At 38.6% G+C, this 17092-nt stretch overlaps 1 protein-coding gene across 13 annotated transcripts in view; it reads right to left on the bottom strand.

Annotated features, from left to right (window-relative positions):
* The window catches only part of rg (A kinase anchor protein rugose), a 1179223-nt gene that overhangs the window by 976512 nt on the left and 185619 nt on the right, over positions 1–17092 (bottom strand). The gene's annotated exons all lie outside the window — the stretch shown is intronic.

The raw sequence follows: 17092 nt of genomic DNA, 5'->3' as shown, positions 1-17092 counted from the left end.
CTAGGATTTACAACAATAGAATTGACTATACTAACACTGGTAGTGAACGTAATGCATTTAGGTTACATATAGTTTCTTTCATCCACATCTATTTGAGTTACAGATTTATAGTACGGTGAAAAGGGTGGGAGCTTCAAAGTGTATCCATTATGGTTGAATATCTTCACCGTACATTGGATTTTTTATCCTCTTCATGTTCATTTCAAGTGATTTCCTGTGTGAAAGTCCAAATGTAGACAATAAAATCCAGAATGAAATACAATCTGGAGTGATGATTCTTCCTCATAATATAAAAAATAAGTTCAGGGTAAAATTACTAAACAAGTTTAAGAGGTCATTTATCTCGAAATATTCTGATGCATCCCATGGGAAAGTAGTTGTAGACAGGATTGGTGGAAGAGCAAAATCTCTTTGAGACAGGCAGCCCATGTTGTTTCAAGTTCATCAGATGGAATTGTACACTTCATTTACTCTTAAGTTTCATCACAACAAGGATACCCAACAAAATTTTCTGCCCAATAATATTGATGTGGGTGACTGGTATTCAGTGTGTTATGAAGACAGTGTTTACCCAGGAGAAGTGACAGCTATCGACACTGTTCTGCAAGAGATATTGATGTCCACCATGATTCCATCTGGAAACTATTGGAAGTGGCCAGCTGGTGAGGACAAAATTACGTACACAGTCACTAAAGAAATGTCTCCTCCTACTGTTGCAAGTTTGCATGGCCAGTTTAAATCCAATGAAATTTAAGAAACAAACATTGCGAAATTGTTATCTAATAAAGTTTCAGTATTATGTCAGATCAAAATTATTTTATCAGTTGGTACCTCATTTATTTACTTCGCTTTCCTGCCACATTTAGCTAATTTCGACGACCACCACGGAGGTCGGCAAGTATCTCTTTTATGTTTTCCAGTTTGTCAATAAAACATTTTGTGTCGAACATGCTGTATTTCAATTATTCTGCCTAATCAGAGTTGGCAAAATTTGAAAGTCACACACGTCACGACAAACATCATTATGTTACAACAAATTAAGAAAGTGTATCAAAACCAAACCTGCATGGAATTGAAGCTGCACTTGTGTGGTGCATTTGAAACAATTTTGAGCAAGATACCAACAGACACTTCACAGAGTTTGCTTGTCAATGACTCCACAAAGACGTCACACACTGATTTCATCGCAACAATCACGTTCTACAAACGACAGATGGAATATTTAACGGTCAGTATATGGTCTTTAACATAACCCTACAGCTCTACAGCACCATGGCGGGCCTTGGCTTACCTACCGACTGCTGGTCTCCCTCCCACACTGTTCCGCCGTCACCTGTTATAGCGTGGAGGTCTCAGACCAGTGTTGGGGTGACGGGTGATCAGCCCGACGAACCCCCAGCCGTTATTGTAGGTCTTCTTGACCAGGTTACGCTCACTCACTCGGAGCTTCCCAATTTCCTCACGATGGTGGGTTGCCACCGGCCCTATACGTAGGTCGAATAAATTCCGACCAGAGCCGGATTCGAACCTACGCCGTCCCGCAGCGAGTATATGGCCTTTACTCCAAAATAATTTACGAAACAAAAGAAAGTCATTTCATTCACAAATACAGGAATTAGAAACAAATTAATTTCAGATTTTTCGTGCAAAATTCACATACGTCACCGTGGAATCGCCCCATAGTAAACTGTACATTCAGAAAATATGCAATTCACGTCACATTCTAAATGTACAACAAAAATAAAATATGCCAAATGAGTTGGCTTCACACAAAATGAATCGGATGCCCGTTTGGAATATTTTGTTCCGTCAAACAGTTTACAAAGAGCAATATTAGTCTTCTATGTTCTACTGGAAATGGTAACGGTGGTTGTTGCTTAAACTATTTCGTTCTCGAATCAGAAACGTTAAATACATATGAAATAAAGTTTTAAAATGTAGCGACATCATTAAGAGAAGTAGATGCTTTAAAAATAGACACTAACATCTAAGAGAAGTAGATGCTTTAAAAATTGACAATAACATCTAGCAACCCGCCACTCAAATGACGTCGAACACGACTGGGTATATGAGACAGAGGTCCTAAGGTTCGACCTTGAACAATTTCATGAAATTATCATTCATCTTCATCGTCGCGATTAGCCTAAAGATGCAGAAAATGACAAAATAATGCCAATAAATTACCATTATGCATATCAATAAGTTCAAGGCGAAAACTGGGATGAATGACAATGAAGTAGATGGAAGAAACCGTGTATTTTGTTCACACGGAAAAATAAATGCATCACATCTATTTCATGGACAGAAATGCATTGATTGATGCACTAAAGAAGTGTTTTTTGGCGTTTGTCAAAAATTAGGTTTACAACTTGATGCAACACCTTCCTGCATCTCGATGACGCATTTAAACATTTGGTCTGAGCTATAGCCTGTAGTATTGGAACATGGCTAGGGCAATAGCTTCAGTACGGAGAATGGAAAAAATAAAGCAAAATAAACATTTGTAACAGTTACCCTGTCACTGGTCAAAATTTTATCATTTCTCCATTCTTCCCTTGGCAAAATTCGTCAACTATTCGTTAAGACTGGCAAAGACGTGGGTGTATTCAACGACAATTTCACCCCATTATAGGCAAATAATCATTACACGTTAATTAAAGATTTGAGAAGTGCAAAGAGACGAGCGCGAAGGAGAACGCCAAACGCATAAATTAAGATCATCAGCCCCGCCCTAAGTCTTACATCGCAGAAATCTTTAATAGCGCCATTTTACCCTCCCACCTCCAACTTCTCCGCGACGTTATAAACCTTCCCAAGCAAAATCTCATTTGGGAGACGCATTCAGCTTGCCCACAATGAACTCCCCCTTCCCTCTTTCACGGTTCATGTTCCCGGCTGAATTGTCTGTCCAGCAGCTGAACACGGGTAATTAGAGCTACGCGACGAATTTCCTGGAAGTCACGAGAGGAGGAAGGACTTCCAGGCTGTTATCCTAAGACTGCCGCAATATTAAAACAAGAATTAAGAGAATACAATTATAACAGCCTCCGTTAAAGACTACTCTTAAATAATGTAGAAAGGTGTTTTCAAAACAAATTATACACCTCATGAAAAATTATATTTTTCTACTTACTACTGAATTCAGGCCGAATGTTCAACTGCAAGTGATTGCATAATCCACTTTCAATTGTTCAGCTGTTGATTTTTCATAACCATGGCTAGAATTTTCATGGGGCATATTTCTTTGACAAGGATGACACTCATATATTAATGAAATGAATAAAAATTCGTTAAAACAAGAAAACCAAAGCTGCTGAGAAAGGCAGTCTTTATCTACACGAACACTACTGCAGTATACACGTGACGTTTCCACCCTATATCAGGGTCTTCTTCAGACTAAGAAATAAATTAAAAGAAAAAAAAAGTTTCTTAGTCTGAAAAAAGAACCTGATAGGATACAAACATCACGAGTATAATGTAATGTTCTTTACGTAAATAAAGACTGCCTTGGTCCGCAGTTTTGGTGTCTTTCTAAAAAAAATAAAACAAGGCTTAATTACGTTACCTTTAAAACAAGGTGTCTTGTTTGGGAATGTACATTGATATTTAACAATTTCTACGAAATTTAGGATATTTTAACCAATTTTCGGCCATATTCATCACATTGTCGAAATTAATTTAGTTCCTTCTTACATGTTCATTCAAGGTGTCTAATTTCTTACAAGTAGATATACTCAGCTCTACGACTTGCCACATGTGGAATGTTGGGTGAGGTAACTGTGTTTTGCTAGTGTAGTCTAAAGCGGCAACCAGGCTGCCTTTCCTGAATTCCTCTTGTTTGCTGGAAACTGGTAAACACTACCTCCCTCCCCTATTTGGATGGAATGTGCAGTATAGACTTTACCCTAAACCACCTGTGTGCAACAGTCCGAACGAAGTAGTGCCCTGGTGTTTCGTCCAAACGGAACATTGTGGTACAGTGTATTTGTAGTTCGTTTCAAGTTTACTCATGCAAAGATAGGCTAATTGGGACCGGACCTACAGTTTAAAAAAGGGGTCCGAATCGCTATATTCCTCCATCGGGTATCCAACCCGGAAACTCTTTATTACAAGACGACGACGCTACAACTATGCCATCGGGGAGGGACGGTACAGTGTACTCGTGGCGGAAAAGCTAGTAACGATGGTCCACACTGGGAAGTAAGTATTATACTGAAACAAGCATTTACTGTGCGGCAGAATGTGGTAAAATCAAGATTTGATGATGGTTCACATTCATACTTTTTTTTAAACTTTTTGCTCTCTTTTTATTCTTACATTAATAGTTCATCCTCAAAGTAGGCTCTATATAAAAACGACTTATTAATTAGTATAAATATACATATTTGTTAGGACATATTTATAAAATTTGTAGGTCATAGCTTATCATATTTTCGTGATATCTAGGGCATAAAAATCCTACACTTATTCATAATGAATGAGTTTTTTTTGACAGATCCTCGTCGACGCAATTAGCCAAAAATGACAGAAAAGTTATGCAAAAAAGATATTAATGCAATGAACTTTTGCTAACCCTATTAATAATTAATTATTAGCCTGCCTTTCTGAATCGTGTTAAACACAAACCCAAGGTGCAGGAACAATTATGTGAACTCTGAGACAAAACATGTCTTTGAAACACTGGATTTAACACCAATATGAGAAAGTTAAATTCAATAAACGTCACTATTTTATGAATTCAGATTTTTAATAAACACCGAAGGTGTAATGAACTATTAAATTTCACATGAAAATTTCATAATTGATGATGCCACGGTAAACGGCTTCTTTTGTTGTTCTAATGAAAACAAGGCGAATGTAAACTTTGTTGTACTCCGTTGCCCTCAAGTTGGGCTAATTAAAGTAAAGTGTCCTTCCGGAAGCTGCTCGAAAGATTTTTTTTTAGTAAAAAACCCCTAGGAGCGATAAGGCCTTTTTCAACGCCATTGCTCCCTATGCCCCTATACGAAAGGCACTTACTTTGTTCATAATAAATGTTAAGATGGAAACCTTAGAAAAGGGACGAACTAAGTTACATGGTGAAGCTTTTTCCTGGTACGGAATCTTGAAAGTACCAGGCGCAGATGCACCATTCCCCGCCAAGGGAGACCAGAATTTCAAGTAGCTCCCTCTATTGCACTTTAGGTGAAGAGAAGGTTCAGTAGTTTCGGATGCGATTCACGACTCGTTTTGATTGTTGAGGGATTATTTATTAACAGTGCTGCAGCTGTGTTGCGATTTCCTTGTTCAGCTGAACTTATAGCGCGCATTGCTAAAAGCTACGAATTCATTGCACTCATTCATTCATTGATGCAAAGGGTAAGTACAGTATGTCATGATGTATACATAGTCGTAATGTGAACACGAATAAATGTTTTTTTTATTTAGTTAGTTGGTTTATTTTACGTCACTTTCTACCACTTGTCACTAATCGCGACAATAGGGAGGATTGTCCACTAATTTGCCATATATAGTAGGACAATATAAACACACATGTAGTACCTTAAAAATACAGTGCAGTACTATGAAATAGACCGACAATTAGGCATATCTAAGTGCAAAAATATGTAAAACTCTCATGTATGCATTGTAGCGTGCCACGAAGACCCATTATCGATCACGTCTACGGTCGAGATGATGTAATCAACACCAAGCTCCAACCACCTTTACCCTCCACGAATGGTTGCTCCTAGGTAACCATCACCTAGCATTTTTATTTGATATGTGCACAGATGTTAACTCGGCGAGGTTTTATATCCGCTCATAAAGACTTCGCTACGAATGCTACTTGCAATGTGCGTTCGATACGAAGGAATCTAAGAATGACACACACAAATAGTAACTTCCGATTTCGCGGGAAAGCAGCGTGATCCCAGCAATAATTGGGCACGTGTTTGGGTGGCACTACATGTGATCAGATATGAAGAATGGAAAGATTTATCACATCCTTCGAATGAATATTAACTCCATTTTTCCTATCTGTCAGCGACATAAACCGATCGATCTCTCGAAATCTAAGTTACTCCCTCTGTCCCATAATTGTTGTCCGGTGCATTTTTGTTTGTTGTGTCATAATAATTGTCCGATATTCAAACTGTGACATTTGTGTATACAGAAGAAGAACATGAAACACGGGAATGAGTCATACAACTTTATTACTCAAGGATCAGTACAAATTGTGCTTTCCATCTGCCTCTTCGTCTGTCATTCCTGTACTATCATTTTGGCATACCGGACTATAATTATGGGACAGAGGGAGTATGTAACAGACAGTACGTTTCATAAAATATTTTTGCTCTTCAGGGCCTACTGTCTAAACGATATATCCGTTTAACGAAGCACAATTAACAATGCTATCTTAAGAACAAAGGAACCGTCTAGTTAAGCGTTTTCTTATCCAAAGCAAGGTTACAAATTATTATCGACACAGCATTGTGCGATTTCATACCCGGTGCCATAAAGATATTTTCAACACTGTGTAAATGTAAATGAAAGTTGCTGATACCTTTTTGATACAATAGTTGCCGCGGTAATGCTCTTCGTCGTGTGTCCTTGGGAATGATTAACTCTGCATTGTAGCACTGTAGGAGGTATCATTGGATACTTGATGATAGATACACTGGTGCCAACAAGCATAGCCGGTGAATCCATTTGCAGTCTGATCGGGTGGAAACGCTCGACTGTGGTGCAAATCAATGCCGAATAACATTGTATGGGTATTGACAACCTGATTAGCGGAAGGTAACAACACAATGTATGGGAAGTAAACCCGGTATGGATTCTGCAATGAAACAAGCTTTAGGCCAGTCAATCCGCATAACTATTTCATTTGAAATGTTCATGATCGACACCCCCCCCCCTACACACACAATCATTGTCAGAGTTAGGCCTGATAGGTTTAGGGGGGGGCACGAATTTGGGGATGGCAAAATTACCCTATTATAATGCCATCTCGGCACTTATTTATCATCCTTTCCAGCTATTTTAATGATTAGCTGGTGGAAGTGGGTTTTTCTTATTCCGTGTGGAAATACGAATCGAAAAACAAAGAGTGTACCACTTTCATTTTGTAATTTTACCGATCCTTCTTTTTCTGGAGGGACTGAAGAAAGACTACGGAAAAACTCGAAAGGTTAATCGGCCGAGAGACAGACAGTCCCAGGAGTCTGTGGAGCAAAGCCGGGCATAACGGTTGAGAAAGGGAGAAAGGGGGTAGTGGATGAAAGCAGGGTGCGCTGCTGGTAGCTGCAGTCGCGTTGCCACTTCTATGCAATAAATCTGCCTCCCAAGCGTTCATTGGTCAAGCCTTATCGAGTCACTACTTCAGAGGACTTGTTTTCCTTCGCTTGCTCCAGAGACAATTGGGGCAGAGCAGAAATCGTGCTGTCACGGGATTGGTGGCCGGAAATCACGCTGATTGTGTGAAATTTTGTCCTTGATATACATCAGGAAGCTGTAGCACAGTCGTTATTGTTCCGCACTAGAACCAAATAAGAACAGAAATTATATATTTCGACGAATGGAGCATTTTCTACAGAATTTTCTTTTCCCAAGTTGAGACGCTTCGAATACAGACGACCTTTTAGCCTCCAACCACTTTTATTGAAAACACGGGACGGGCCTCCCTAATTGGAAGGTGCTCTTGAGGGAAATGACGATTCTGCAGGCCTACAGAGACTTAACGATTTGGTTCGCGAGGTTCTCTAAGGATCAATAGTGTCAAGAAAATGCAGCGCCTTCGCCTCCATCCTCGTTAGCTCCTTCTCTCCTTCGGCACAGATGTTCCGATCACGTAGAGTAGGCGAGGAGACGCTGGTGTGGTTTTAATTTGTGTTCGGAAACCAAGAGACCGGACGACCTTCCAACCCAAACGTTATTGGGAATATCTGTCGAATATCTATCGCAACAAAGCTTTCGATGATCCCGAACTGACAGCTCAGATAAATGGTTTCTTTCAGTTTTGTTCCATTCCATCCACATCACACAAAAGCTCCCCCACCTCTTGCTTTTCCTAGCACAATTATTACACCACAGTGGCTATTGATCCCCTCCCCCTTCTCTATCTTTCTCTCTTTTATGAAGGCACGCATGTATGAACATTTAAGTAGGTGTAAGTATTTGAGGGGAAATTATATTAACGGAATTTTCTTTCCCAAGCCATACAATTTCGATTTTTTAGGAGAAAAAGTTGCTCCCCTCCAAGAATACATGCACTACCATACTTCATTTTTATTATTTATCATCGTTTTTAAAACTTGTGGGAACGTGATGACTTGAATCTAAGTCTATGACGCTAAATCAAAGCAGTCAAAAAATGTTTTCTTCATTAAATCACTGGTGATAAAATTTGGCAGATATGTGCCACGTGAGACAACGAATAACTATGATCACAAGTTGACATCCCCAAGGCAGTTTATAATGTGTGAAGTTGAGGAAAACATGTGGATTTTTAGCAGAACTTGCAATAATATTAGTCACATATTTGCCCATTTAGCGGGATCGTGTTCCCCCGTTTCGCCTTATTGCGTTTTCACCTCCCCCAATAGATTTTCAAATGATTTATGTGACACGAACTTTCTAAGGCGAAACGGGACATCCCATTTCGCCTCACGCACAAAAAAATTCCCCACCTGGGAATATTATCGACTTGAAGGGTAATTTATACTGGGAGCGCAGAGCTTGTGATGTTGCCTACCTTGGCTCCCATTGTCCTGTCGATTAGGTTAGGTTAATAATACATTAATAATAATAATGACCCTTCATGTCGATAATATGACCTGGTGGGAATTTTTTGTGTGTAAACCGAAACAGGATAAGGCGAAATGGGATGTCCCGTTTCGCCTTAGAAAGTTAGTGTCACATAAATCATTTGAAATTCTATTGGGGGAGGTGAAAACGCAATAAGGCAAAACGGGCCGTAATCAGCGGGATGTATCGTGAGTTCTTATTTTTAGAAGACACTCCACTGTCGGCCTCTTTTGCTTGTAGTGCATTCAAGAAAGTTAATTACTATTATTGTAGGTGATGGATAACAGCCTGATATATCAGCTGTGAAGTACTGAGAATATCAACTTTCAAGTCAAAAGTTTTGCTTCTAGTTTATAATAGGGAGTTGACTTTCGTGTGCAAATGCCTTAAATGCTGATGCAGGCTATGCCATTTAAAAATAAATAAGTTAATTTAGTTTACTTGGCACGAGCACAAACACAAGCAAGAAAGGACGAAATTATGTGGAACCCCAATTGCAACTTACGGATAGAGGAATGTAAAACAACTTAGACTGAGGAGGAAAAACTTGAAAAACCACAGAACCAGGACTGACAACAGTGAGATTAGCAAGTATTCTTACTAAACCTGTCACTACATATTACACATCACAATCTCACTCTCTCTCTCTCGCTAAACACCTCCCAAACGTAGCTTCCGCTGGCGGTCGCAAATAAGCAGTAAAACTTACGGTAATATGGTACAGCAACAACTGTAGCAATTAGCCTCCAAATCGGTTTTCTCGTTCTCCGTGTGTGTGTCATCCTGGTGATTCCACCTTCCACCACACGAGTAGTTCTTGCAAACGAGCACTAAAACAGAATTACTCGAGAGGATATTGTTGGACTAACGATGCCCAAACTGGGCAGTCTCGCTGTTAATCGACTGATATAATTCTAGAAACAAGTCGAAGGGATATAATGTTGCTACTGAAATGGCCATCGTAAACAGTTTGTAGTAACCAGGTGTATAAGAGCCTTGTCTTCAGCAAGACAAGATACGGACATATGTACAAGAATGCCTACACCAATACGTGTGGGTGTGTGTATTGTGTACATGTTATCACTTATACAGGGTAAGTCATAATCATGTGAACACTTATGTAAGGAATGTAACGTTTAATATCTGCAAAGAACAGAAAGACAGTTACATGTGTGTTATACACTTGTTATCATGTTGTTTAAATGTCATTCTGTCACATATAGTGTACAGGATGTGTCGCACTTAAGCTCAAGAACTGCCAAACACAACAACAAAGTATCCATTTAAGTGTTAACATAATTATGACTCACCCTGTATTTTCCGTGTGAATTTTTTAGACCATTTTGCAATGTTTTGAATGGCATTGTATTGTTTTAGAGAAGGGGTATTCTTCCAGTTGGAAGAATATGATATTTTTAAAGTTTCTTCTTTAGCTGATAAATGATTATTGTATCAGACTAAGACTTATAACAAGCATTAAATTTAATATTCAATTAATTTTCTAGGATACCCGAGTTTATGGGTTCCCTGATATTATATAATTCACTAGCATACAACACAACCTAAGTTACACAATGCAAACCTAATTGTTTTGCTGCCCCCTTCATTAGTTACTGAATAATTGGTTGTTTAAAGAACCGTTATTATATAAAGTGACGCAAGGTAAATGCACAGATAAAATACAATTCCTCCTCCCACTTTATATTTAACTAGCTGAATGCCCGGCGTTGCCCGGGTATTTATTTTTCCAAATCTTCTATTAGACAGGAATATAATGAATTCTAACTATAGTGTAAAATTAACTTGGAGTTGAATAGCATTGGGAGTGTCACTATCATCTCAGCGGCCCCGATAACTATGGATTCCACACTAATATCGGTCGTTTTACATGTCACCCCTTCCCACCCCTGGCCCTAGGGGTGCCAGGGGTGTCTTGGAGATGAATGGCATTGGGAGTGTCACTATTCATCTTAGCGACTCCGAAAACTAGGAATTCCACACTAATATAATATCCGTCATCTTACATGTCATCCCCTTCCCACCCCACCCCTAGGTGTGCCAAGAGTGTCTTGGATTGATTGCTTTAGTTTATTTTACTTCGCGCTTACTTAGCCCTCTTGGCTAAATGGGGATGAGTGATGAAATGATGAAATTGATGAATGGACATTCACAAACAACCAAGCAGGAGCGGGATTCGAACCCGGAACCCAAGAGTGTCTTGGAGTTGAACGGCATTGGGAGTGACACTGTTCATCTTAGCGACACCGAAAACTATGGATTTCACACTAATATCGGTCGTTTTCGACTATTTTTACATGTCACTCCCTTCCCACCCCCACTCCATGGGGTGCCAGGGGTGTCTTACCTTCACAGTATTTCTTTCCAGATTGTAAGTCATATGTGTACCAAGTTTGGTTGAAATCGCTCGAGAGTTATGCCGGAACAAACAAACAAACATCCATTTATATATATGTAATAAGATAAGATATAACATCGTTGACTAAATAGCGGGTTAAATATTTCTCTGGATATCGGTAATGTCATTATAAATACGTATACGTATATGAATACAAGTTTCGACGTTTTCATCATCATTGTCGTTATGATCATTTAAGTCAAAACCTTAAATATGTCATACTTATTGATATCTTACCTGAATGATTTAGCAAGATTATATATTTAAAAACACACACGCACACACAAAATAATAACGTGAAATTAACACTCGCAAAAAAGTATACCTACCCCTTCTCCAACTGGAAAAAAATTAAATATACATCGTTAAACCATCTAACAAACGAAACGTGAATTCTTTGCAAATAGTAAAACATGTTGCTAATGCACCACATGTAGTTGTTTATGTATCAACCACAAAACATTCATATTGAATCGTTTCCAGTGTGTATACTATTTGATACTTCCAAAATTTCAAATTTTCGTCTTTAGGACAAAAAAATAAAAGCATTGCGATTAAAATGTACGTAAGATTAAATAGAAGTGAATATCAGATAAACACATTGAAATATGGTTCTTATTCAAACTGTATCCATTGTGGCTGCCAAGGTTTCGTACAACGCCTGTGTGTCTATGATCGAACTACGGCGAGCAGACATTAGCTATTCATGCTGCAAAGCCACTCCGCTGGAAAGCCGTCAATCACGTGGGAGTGATCGTCAGAGACAATTAGCTTCGCTGCTGCAGAGCACATACAATTTGGCGTTTGCCTGCTTGAGAGTTCGCCAGTTTCGAAATAACGCATTAGAGGAGTTAACATGTGAACGAGCACCCCAAGCTATACGAATTCATCATTCTGAACTAAAAAAAATCAATGTGTGTACAGAGGTGGAAGATGGCAAAGTGACGCAGAAATTCGGAATGAATTATCTCGACTGTGGATTATTCCATGTAATTTCGTGTTCCAGCATATGTGACGTTTTTAAAGGTGCACAAATCTTCCCAACACAATCTTGTGCTATAAACATTAATGAGGTGTGCATAATCAACAGGGAAAAATAATGTTCACTTGCTAGATAGAATTATTATTCCAAACTGGTTATGCACAGTAAGTTACACTTATTTTTCAATTGGTTGTTGATTGAATTAAGTGGAAAACTTTGTTCCTGGTGTACTAATTTCAAGCCAACTACGATAAATTTCAGAAGTTAAAAGAAAAAAAAAAACACGATACTCATATTCTGCGTAATACGTTTTATAAACCATACTCAATTATCGATAGTTTTTATGCAAATTAGTAAGAACATTGTCAAAGCATACTATATTGAAATGGATGTTAAATTTCTGTATAGAAAAATATCAATTACTTTCATTTAATTCAATTGATTTCTTTGCTTTCACCTAAAATTGCTGACTTGTCTCATTTCTAGGTCTGTCTCCCCCTCTGTCTCTCACTGTGTGTGGGTGAGAGAGAGAGAGAGAGAGAGAGAGAGAGAGAGAGAGAGCTCCGAGTTGTTTTCTCTCGCATGTCTCAAGAACAAGGAGGAGGTGTTTTCAAAATGTTTGCTCTGTGTGCATGTGACAAAAAAAAACACAACCACATACAAAATCGAAGTACGATCTTAAAAAATAATAACTGTGGAAGTGCATTAGCTTGTAAATAATAGAGAAGTCTTGCTTTAAAGAACATGAAATGTGTAGCCATCGTCTTGAAAACTTTATGCCTGGAGTTCCACCCTACAGCGAGAAAAACGGCGGATTTTGGTACTTCCTGATCAGAAACTAGCTTCAAAGCAGAATAATTCATTGCCAGCGGTATCGCCTACTGAGTGGTTTTATCTGAACGTTGCGCGGCTCCCACTGTCAAACAGTGGAAGCGACCGACTAATCCTAAAATGCTACTGGCTCAGGGCTTAAATTACTTAATACTCAAGCTACGAGATTCCCAACGATCCATAAAAGCAAAAGCCCTCGCATATCAATGTACCTATATATTTTTTTTCAGACCGTATTAAGTTACCATCATTGTGATTACGATTCGAACAAAGGTTCAACTAAGAGAAATGAAAATTTATCCTCTAATTTTGCTTACAGAAAAAAAAGAGAGGACCGAATGGATGAATGTGATGGAACGAACGAACTGACTGTAACCGACAGACACACACACACACATACATACATACACACATACATACACACACACACACATACAGATATGGATAAATATAGGGCGCCCGGTTGCCATTGCACCTGAATTTTCAAATTCAGTTCTAAAAATAATAATACTTAGGGTTCGCTTATGGACCATGAACTTTTTTTCCAAGACCTTTTTTTTTTTAAAAAAAAAATAACAAGAATACTGTATGCGTTTTTCTTAACATTTGTGTATTTTCTGTATTATTTTAAAATGGTGCAGTGATATGGTAGAGTCGGCCATATATTAGAATGTATTGCATAAATATTCGTACTGTTACCGGTAAAGCCATATATATAGAGTTTTTTGGGAAGGCCTTTCCGGCGCAAGAATTACCGTACTTACTTTTAATCCAATCTTGTAATAACTAATAAATTAAATATTTTAAGATCACATTTCAAATGTGCAGCTTCATCTTAGTTGAATTCATGGCTTTCCTTGCCGGAAATGTAAAAAAAAAAAAGTTCACTCCTCAGAAAAAGGGCTGGCTACTGAATGACTTTTAGGTTCGTAAACGAATCAACGACAATCCACAGTCGATTTTATCAATCCTATTTTATGATTATCCATCCACCTCTTCCTAAGTTTACCACCGAGTTTATTTATTGTCTTGCATCTTATCATCACACGCATCAACCGAAGAAAGTAGCTTAGTTGTAGTTTCTTTGTGGAATTAATACTTAGTCACATTACCTACCACCTTCTCCAGCCCAAAGCTAGCGTATATACTCTCCAAAGAGGAAGGAAGGCTTTGTTCTCTTGCAACAAACTGAAAAAGCTAATTCTTTTGCAGCGGTCCTTTCATCTCAACACAAACTTTCATCTGCACCACTGATTACGTAGGATGAAGTCTATTCTGTTTGTAGAGAAATGGACAAAAGAGTAAAAAGTCAGGGGAACAAATAACGAAAGCAAGTTGAGAGAAGATTACTGTAGGAACGGCCGAACCAAAAGCAATAGGAAAGGAAGGAAGGTATTATTTAGTTCATTTTTTAAAAAGAAAGATCATGACATTGTTTGAGATGCAATAGGAGTGGAACAAAGAAAAGGATTAAGGACCGAAATGAGTATTTTGAAGAAGAAAGGATAAACAAGGGAGAAACATGGCACACAAGGAAAAAAGGGATTATTGGATGGGTTCAACCTGTTATGTTTCCGCAGAAACGAAAGAAAAAGGGGAAACCCCGCAATGATTCAAAGAAGGGGTTTCGTAAACATGTAGAAGGTAGAAAATATAATATTTCGTGTTTGTAATACACGGAGGAATCTCCAGGCATTTCATTGTGAATTTATTTTTATTACCCTTTTTTTAAGTTGACACTTGTGAAGATAAATTGGAGATCTCTAATTTTAATAATGTACTGAGCTAAGTGTATTTATTACCATGTTTGTACTTTTTGTGTCTACATATGATTGGGTGCATACATAATACGAACATACATACACATTATGTTGTTGCTGCAATATTTAATATCTTCAGGCACCAAAAAATGGCAACCTAAATATTGGTTCCGATGTAAGATTAAATAATACTTTCAAGTATGTAGATATGTTACGAGCAGTACCAAAACTCTACACCAGCTGGTGTGGTTGTAGTACTCATTCTAACGCCTGTTCGGTATTTTTCACGCAGCTCGAGAGGAAGCCGACCGGACGCGTATCTGGTTTCGCGCCAGCACCTACCTGTCTTTCTGAAAATCGCTGTTGCTACTTTTACCTGTAATGTTTAGACATCCACTCATTCACTGCGACGTTATACTCCCAAGGTTTCCACATTGTATAAAAATATCACAACACAATAATGCAAGGTGGCAAATATAACACAATCGCGACCTCACGTTAAGAAATCTCTAAAGAAACAGAATTGGTAACATCTCATTTACTCCACGTGGACTTGACTCTGACAAGTACTGAAAGTTCATAAAACGGGCGCTATTGGTGGGAAAGGTTTGAGGGGCGGATTTACTGGGCTCCACGTGGACTTCATATGTGGTTGTCAGAGGGAAACTGATATTTCTGAGCTTTTCTTTATTTGAAGTGGCGTTCGAATGAGGAGTGGGACTTTACAACATGCAGAAACACTCCAGGAAAATGGACGAGACTTTAGTATTTACATAAAATGTACGTGTGTACATGCCATGTTGTGTACACGTGGATGACTCAATAAATAAAGTAACGAACAAGATTCACGTCTTTCAACACAAAATATTCTGCTAGGCCAAGCATGATAAAGAGTTGTTTTCAACGTAAACAGGTGACATGTTACAGATCTCAACTTACTGTCAATGCGAAGGATTCGTGAGTTTATGGTGAATACTGATATGCGTCACGTGACCCTACCGGTGCAATTACGCTGGGGTAACATGCGACATATGACTGTGACACGTGCGGTTGGAGTAATTCAACTGATTTAGCATGAATCATGGGACGAGTTACAGTACGTAAGTTTCACATCATAAATGGACTCATGTCTCCGGGTTGTTGTTGTCAAACGTATGTGTGGTGCAAACATGACGACTCACCTGCTGTTGCACGAGCCCTTCAAAAGGACGGCCAAATTTATATCAATAAGATATTAAAACGCCTTGAGGGCAAATTCTCTTCCGCTCGCTATCTGAAATACCTGCTCCCTGTGTGTCGATTGCTTCCACCTCTCTTTCGTTGTGAATGCGGCAACCTAATGTTCGAATTTCCCTCATAAAGGTAAAGGTGAGCTCTGATTGTTAGTAGAGAACGGGGTGGAAACACTAGCGTGATGGCCTGCAAGGTCTTCCCTGACGGCAAGTGTGCCACGATAAACCATCTCAGGTACTTAAAAATATATATTCAGCAAGGTATGCTATAATCTTACATACGCTATGGAAATAGTATTAAATGTGTGTTCAAGCACGGAGAAACCTTTTTCTATGCTTCCGATATTTGCATGATATATTCCCTATCTTCAATAGGGACCTATCTCTGCGAATATGTAATCTTAATTTTAGAATCATCTTCTAATAAATTATACAAGTGTCAGGATACTGAAAGGTTTCATGCAGTTGAACAATTCGGTAGTTCATATAGACACAAAATGACCATTTCCGACATCCGTATTGCGCCCAGAGGCAAAAATTGTTGCCCAACCATAAGGAAAATTAACGCTAAAATAACAAAGAAGATAGAAACGAGTGTCTGCATGCATGATTACTGAGGAGTGCGTGAAGGAATCTGCATTGCAAAGCAGTCTAGCAAACCCATGCTCCAACTCTGCACAACTAGGGAAATGTCTTATTCTTTTAGAATGCTCATCTCTAGCTTTCATATGCTCTTTGTAACGTGCAACAATAATTGATGAGAAGAAGTGAGAGAGTAATAATTGATGAGAATAAGTGAGAGTTAAACATCAAAACATCGAACGAAAATCAAAATTTGGAGTTTCTATGTGAAATTCGAGTTACACGAAACACGGCAAGAAATCAAATTAGTTTCTGTCAACTCTAGTTAAAGGGTAATGTCCGTTTCTATTAGTAGTGAAAGTTAGAAAAACTACACAAGAATACCAGATCTACAAAATAGCTGCTAAGAAATACCGTGTAGAGGGACATCAAACATTGGATAACGTACGCCTTACATTTCCGCAGCCCTCAACAGGGGATCGTTAAGCGGCATTGACGAACT

The sequence above is a fragment of the Lepisma saccharinum genome, chromosome 1, assembly GCF_977018435.1.
Source record: "Lepisma saccharinum chromosome 1, izLepSacc3.1, whole genome shotgun sequence".
Lineage (NCBI taxonomy): Eukaryota > Metazoa > Arthropoda > Insecta > Zygentoma > Lepismatidae > Lepisma > Lepisma saccharinum.
Note: the sequence above shows the minus strand (reverse complement) of the source record. Positions and strands in the feature narration are given on the sequence as shown.